General features: G+C 35.0%; 1 pseudogene; it reads right to left on the reverse strand.

The window, feature by feature from the left end:
- Positions 1-4,911: 4,911 nt before the first annotated feature.
- Positions 4,912-6,226, reverse strand: LOC134385717 (xylosyl- and glucuronyltransferase LARGE1-like; annotated as a pseudogene).
- Between the last annotated feature and the right edge of the window lie 904 nt (positions 6,227-7,130).

Below are 7,130 nucleotides of genomic sequence, written 5' to 3' on the forward strand. Positions count from 1 at the left end.
TTGGACAGTTTCTTACAAAACTAAATATCCTCTTACTACAAGATCCAGCAATCATTCTCTTTATTTACCCAAAGTAATTGAAAATATATGTGCACACAAAAACTTGCACACAGCTGTTTGCAGCAGTTTTATTCATAATTGCTGAAACTTAGAAGTAACTAAGATGTTCTTCAGTAGGAGAATGGATGAGTAAACAGAGGTATATCCAGACAATGGAATATTACTCAGTTCTAAAAAGAAATGAACTATCAAGCCACTGAAAGATACATAGAAAACTTACATGCACATTACTAAGTCAAAGAAGCCAATCTGAAAAAGTTATATAATGTCCCCACTATATGACATTCTGGGAAAAGCAAATCTATGAAGGCAGTAAAATGATCAGTGGTTGTCAGGGGCTAGAGGAAATGGAGAGATGAATGAATAGGCAGAGCACAGAGAATTTTTAGGGCAGTGAAACTAATCTGTGTGAAACTATAATGGTGTGTACATCGTTATACATTTGTTTAATCCCAGAAAATGTACAACAGCAAGAGTGAACTCAAATGTGAACAATGGTCTTTAGGTGTTAACAATGTACCAATGTAACTTCATCAATTTTAAGAAATTTACACTCTAGTGAGGGATGTTGAAAATGGGCGGGGGGGCGCTGTGCTTGAATGGGGGAAGGAGAAATATGGGAAATCTCTGTACTTTCCTCTAAATTTTGCTGTGATCCTAAAACTGCTCTAGAAAATAAAGTCTATAAAAAAACTTGTAAGCTACTAAAATTTGTCCTCAAAATATCAAAGCAAACACTGACCAACCATCACAGAGAAATTTTATAAACCATTATCTTTGTGGAGATTGCAATACATCATTCTGAGTTGTTAATAAAGAAGCACAAAATGTATAAAGGCTATAGAAGACTTAGGAAGAACTACACTGAATCCTATACCTAACCATTAAGATTACTCAAGTTCACATAAAGCATTTCATGTTTTAAAAAGTTGAAATCACATAGGGCTTATTCTCTGATCACAATGCAATAATGTTTCAAACAAACAAACAAAAAAGATAACTTAAAATATCAGAATTTGGAAATTGTATCTCATTTCTATATAATTCATGATTCAAATAAGAAATGATGGTACTAATAATATAACTGGAACTGAAAAATAACAAACATAACTACATATACAATTTGCTGAAAGTAGGACTTAATAAAGCAAAATCTATAGCCCAAAATAATAATTATTATTATTAGCAATAAGTAATATCCGATGATAAGCCCGGATTTTGGTATCTAAGGGAGGTCCTGGAACCGATCACCTACAGATACCAAACAAAAACTGTATATACCTGTGAAAGTTTAATTGTTTAGAAAGCTCTAATTTATACAATTCTAAAGTAAAATGCCCCTCTCTTTTCTTCTAGAGACAACAGGCGATGTCAGCAGGCAATATGCATTCTGTGTCTACCAGCTGAAATAAATAACATACCAAAATTCCTAAGGTATGTAACATCTGAACAAGACAATTCAACACTTAAGCAGTCCCACATTTCTGTTTGATTTATTCATTTGTAAGCTATCCAAAGACATTCTGGAGTCATATGCTCTGCATTTTTTTTGTTGTTTGCTTGTTTTTACATTGACTAGTATGGTAATAGAAACATGTATCTACATGTTAATGAATTGGTTGATGGAAACAAATGAAAACCAAGTATAGAAAAGTATGGCTTAGAGAAACAAGTCTCTGTTAATGATTCCTTAAGAATTCTATTTATTTATGTGACTTTAATTTTTCTAAATATTGCCATTTTGCTTAGAATATATATGAATTGATATCTTACATATTTTCATTTATATTATTCTTCCCTAAGAGTAACTCCTGTTTTACTTTCTTTGGGGTCTGTATAGGCAATAATTATCACAAGATATTAGGTATTACCTAGGGTTAATTCATTGTGTGTGTGTGTGTGTGTGTATGCATATACATATATATCCACACTTATGATCTTGTATGATCAATGAATTTATGAAACACTTGGCACACTTTATAAGGTTATATAATCAACTAGAATGCACCTATTTAAAATTATGTATCAGCAGGTTATAAGTTTGCTGAATTAATTAGCATCACAAGAAAAATGACTATACATTACTCATTGTAACATAATAGGACATTTACTTTAAACAATCACTTATAATCTCAGTCTTAAATATCTGTTCCTTATATCTTCATTTTAGTTTTAAAAGTGTCATGTGGGTGTACTTATAACGGTATCTGAGCAACTGTCTTATTTGTTTTAGGTGAATGTGATATACTTAAAATAAAACTGCCACGTTTTCTAATAGAGATCAGGAGCTTAATTACTCAACTGCTAGTTCAGCTAATTCTAGTAAATTGATATTCCCTCTCCTTAAGCTAGAACTCTTAATGGCTATAATAAAACTAGAATAGTTGAGAGTTGAAAAGCACCTGGTTATCAAAAATCACACGAGATTGCATATATATACACATACATATGATCTTGTATTACAATATTTATTATTATTATTATTATTATTATTATTGATATTACAGTATTTATCAATAAAAAGTCCCTTCATATCATTCTTACATCAAATCTTTTACATCAAACATACATTTCATGTAAGTCCATTTGAACTCTTACAACTGACTGTTGTTAAATGGACAATATTTAATATTTTTAATGCCCACAGTGTTACGTTTATACCAATAAAGTTCAAGAATCATAAGTGCAGAGCCAATGTTTTCTGAATCATAATACTAGTGACACAATCTGAAAAGTACCTGCATATATATGAGGGAAAAAAGACAAAATACCTGAAATGAGAGCTGTTGTGGAAAATCCAGGGTGTGTGGTTATTATGATTCACAGAATTCTTTTTCTTATTGGGGCATGTTGTGTTTACAGCTGCAGCACTAATATTACATGGGATTTTACAGTTATATGATGGTTATATTTTCTATAAGTTTGAAAAGTATTTGATGTTCCACTATTATTGTATAAAAACAAAACGAAATAGCCTGAAATCTAACATCTTTCAAGCCAAAATCATATCTTGATGTGTCTAAAATACAATTTAAAATCTTTGCTGAATAAAGGAAGGGGTAAGACATAGAAGATTTGGGTGGAAAATTTGGGATGACCGCTGGTTTGTTTCAATGGTTTGTATTGGAAAAGCAAGTGTCAGTTATTTGTACTATAGAACAAACCCTATTACTTTCTAAATGTATGGTCTAGGGGAAATCATTGAAATTCTTTTGATGCATTTTCATCAATAAAACACTCATAATTATCTATAATGTGCAGAGAAGCCAGAGATACCTTCAGATCTAAGGTAAGTCAAAATAGGAAACTAAAAAAAGGTAAGAGAAGTTTAAAAATGTATCATACTCAAGGGAAAAAAAAAAACAAAAAAGAATTAAAAGTAGCTATTGTTTATTTTGACTTTAAGATTTTTTTAAAACAACGTAATTTTTCTTCTTGTTAAAAATGCATGTATTCTACAAAGAATCCATTTTCTTAGTAACAAAACTCTGTAATTTAAACAATGATGCTTCTCACCTGTTATCTGGAAAAAATGCAGGATTATGGCTGGCTCATTTCCAATGATGTCTTAAGAGCAAAAGCACAAATAATGGCCCAATGTCAAAGAAAGATTTTTCAGCCAAACAATATGCTAGCATTTTCACATTTTTAAACATGGATTTTACTTAATCATTAAGTAAATTTTAAATTATATTAAATCATTATACAATAAAGTATATTAACTTGCTAATTGGCTACAAAATTAACTTATTGCCTAAAAGAGCAAGCATAGCTTTTCATTTCAAAGTTTTTTGTTTTTTCTATCTGGGAATAAGAAATTTTCTATTTGCCTGTTTCATTTGAGTAGAGAAACACAGTTAAACAAATCTAAGATAATGAAAAAACACAATGACATATTTCTAGCGCAGGTAGGCAACAATATAGTATTCTAAGCTCCCAACAAAGAAAGTCTAAATTATTTGTGGAATTTCATACATATAATATGGCACTCTAAAAATTTAGAATTTGATGCAAAACAGCACTATTCAATTGTACATTGGAGAATGCCTTGGGTAGTTTACCTGAGAGGCGTATGTCCAAGGAAGGAAAAGGTGTAGGTAATTAAGAAAAATAAATAAGCAATGAACCTTGTTCCAGGCAAGAAGGAAAAGATTTATCCCTCTGGCTTAAAAGACTCAGTCTCAATTCCACTGCATGGATATATTTCTCTTTTGTTTTAAACAAACTGAGAGTAGATTTTTTTTTTTTTTATCTTAGGAATCCAGTCTCTTTGATCAGCTTACATTAAACCTCCATTCTAATAAGGTATTAATAGATAAATAATTTGCTCACTACTTCATATATAACTGAATAACGTGGAGCCATTATCATAAGACCACCAGAATGCTAAGGGGTATCATTTTCTTGTACTTGCTATTCTGCAAACAATAAATGAAAGGTCAAACTACTGAGAAAAATATTGGACCCAACCTTCCTTCAGGCACAGGATATAAAAACAGGAATTGTTCAGGTACAGATGCAATCACCACAGAAACCATGCATTGAAACCTATAATTAGAGAGTAACTTCCAGTGCCATCACACAAAGTATCCGATGGGCACAGGATTCACAACTATGACTGTGATCATCTAAACAAGATTTTATTTTATTATTTTTTAAGATACCATTTTGCTTTTATTTTCTGATATTACTAACTCTCAGCAGCACCCTGACTTCCCTTTCTAAGGAAGGGAGCATAATTATTTCAAAGCAAGGGGAGTACCCTAAAGACCTGCCTTGGTTTTGTGGCTTTGTAATGAGACGATAACCAAGCATTGCTCAGGGTTGACTGTGTGGGGTGGGCCCAGACCGCTACTGGCTTTCCCCCGCAGAGTAGTCTCTCCCTGGCGATGGGATTTTGGTGCTAGCTATTTTGTCCACTGTGAGATATTTCAGGGAGGTGAAGCCATAGATAGAGGCGGGACAAGCCCTGCTGAAGCTCTGCCTTCAGGGTTTTGAGACAAATACGGTCTTGCTCCTTAGGACGGACCTAGTAATGCTGAAGCTGGGGCATATGAGACATGTGGATCGCGTAGGTGTTGAGCAGCACGATGAATTCATATTCTTGCACATCCAGTTCTATGATATGAGCCACCCTGTTCCAGCCAAAGCCCACCGCCTTCCAGTTGTACTAGGGACGGTCACACCTCACAACATACAGCCGAAGTCCGCCACCCACTCAGCCTGGTAAGAGTGGTGGCTGTCCGCCCCTTGGTGAAGTTTGTGGGAGCGTGACCTTTCATCCTGACGTAGTACCTGAATGTAAAGAGAGTCCCCACGTCCAACATTGATAGAAACTCCACTTTTGACTTGGGGAAAGAGAGTCAGTGCGCAGCCTTTCGAATGTGGGGACAATTGATCGTTGCTTTCTTGGTATGAGTGAGGTCCAGACAGATGGTGGATTTCCTCAGGCGCTCAGAGCTGGTACAAGGGCAGGCAATCGATGTCAGTTACACATAGGGGATTGCTAATGTGCATCATGGCCACGTTGTGCATCAGGTTTATGGGTGAAAGAGGCCCTGCTTTACAAGACATGGAAGCTCGTGTCTCAGCGGCTTAAGAGCATCTTCCAAGGGGCCCTGTGCTTAGAGGAGGAACTGCTGGACTTTGGCAACCAACAGATAGAGGCCCAGGCTGATGGGCCCCTCTCAGTGCTTGCAGATGGTCTCCAGCATCTGGAGCTGGTGTGTGGAAAGCTGAGCTACTAAGGTGACATCCATGTTGTCTGCAGCAGGCTCATATTCACAGTGCACAAAGTATACAGATGGGTACAGCAGACAGTGAAACACTGGCCATACCTCCTAACACAGGTCGTCCTCATCCAGTTCTGGGAGCTGCTTCTGGAAATTTTCACTTTCAACAGCTTCAGGGGGGCAGCCAAATAGTTCTCACCTCAAGAGGTTCTTGTTTTACTCCAAGAAAGTCAGGTAGAGGTTGTGGGAAAATGTTTGCTTGTTCTTCGCCAAGGCTTCATAGGGGCTTTCCAGTGAATGACTGGTTGGTTCTCACTAGAGGGACACGTTTCTGAGGGCAGAGACCAGGGCTTACTCAGCTCTGAGGCTCTAGTAATTCCCACAAGCTGAATGATGGACCCTCTGCCTGCCCTTTCTTGGCCATTACAAACCATTTCAGGCTAGGGCTTCATTGTCTAGTGGTCCACTAAAGACTCAGGACTAGAACAAATTTCCAGAATCTGTCCTATTCTTTCTCTAAACCAGCACACAGCCCTTTACAGTTTCCTTAAGCGGAATTTTAGACATGGAAAAGGATAGAACCCAAACATCATAATTAGGCAATGAGAAAGCATGATGTTACTACTGGATTATTATTTAATAGTTAAATAACTATTCAATAACTCAGTTGCAATGTCCACTTTTTATAACAAATACTATTTATAACACCCTCTTTACTCTCCTGCAATAAAAATCATAGAAAGATGGAGAGCAATCATAAAAATCTTTTAAGCATGTAGAGGTTTTTTCCATTGTATCTTGGAAAAGTACTTAAACGGATTTTTAAAAATTGTCACACTTTATTTTTAAAGATGTCCTTTCAAATTGCTGACTTTCTATGACATAAAGTGCTTGTCAGTTGTGTGATTTCAGAGAAGTTTAATGTTAACAATGAATGAGAAAGTAGGAACTTTATGAAACATGTCAAAAGTGAATTAGGGAGAGGGCATTTTGGAAATATTTTTACAGTTATAAGATTTTGTTGGTGATAATGTTGTAAATACGTCACACAGGAAAACAATTATATCAAAATATTTCAAAAAATTGGAAAATAGAATTTTTTAACTCATTTATAATTTTCCATAGACCTTCAGTTGGTTTTGAGCCTCTTTGTTAGAAACATAAAAATGTGATGACTGATATATTACGTTGCATAAAGATAAAATGTTACCAAATTTCAGTAAAAATCTTTCCCTAAATGGTGGATAAGATTAAAAACCGAGGACATGATTCAGTAAACACAGGAAATTTTTCCTTTTATTAATTTAGGGTTGTGTCTTTAGTAACATGTTCCTTTTA

Source organism: Cynocephalus volans, chromosome 9, assembly GCF_027409185.1.
Source record: "Cynocephalus volans isolate mCynVol1 chromosome 9, mCynVol1.pri, whole genome shotgun sequence".
NCBI classification, from domain to species: Eukaryota; Metazoa; Chordata; class Mammalia; order Dermoptera; family Cynocephalidae; genus Cynocephalus; species Cynocephalus volans.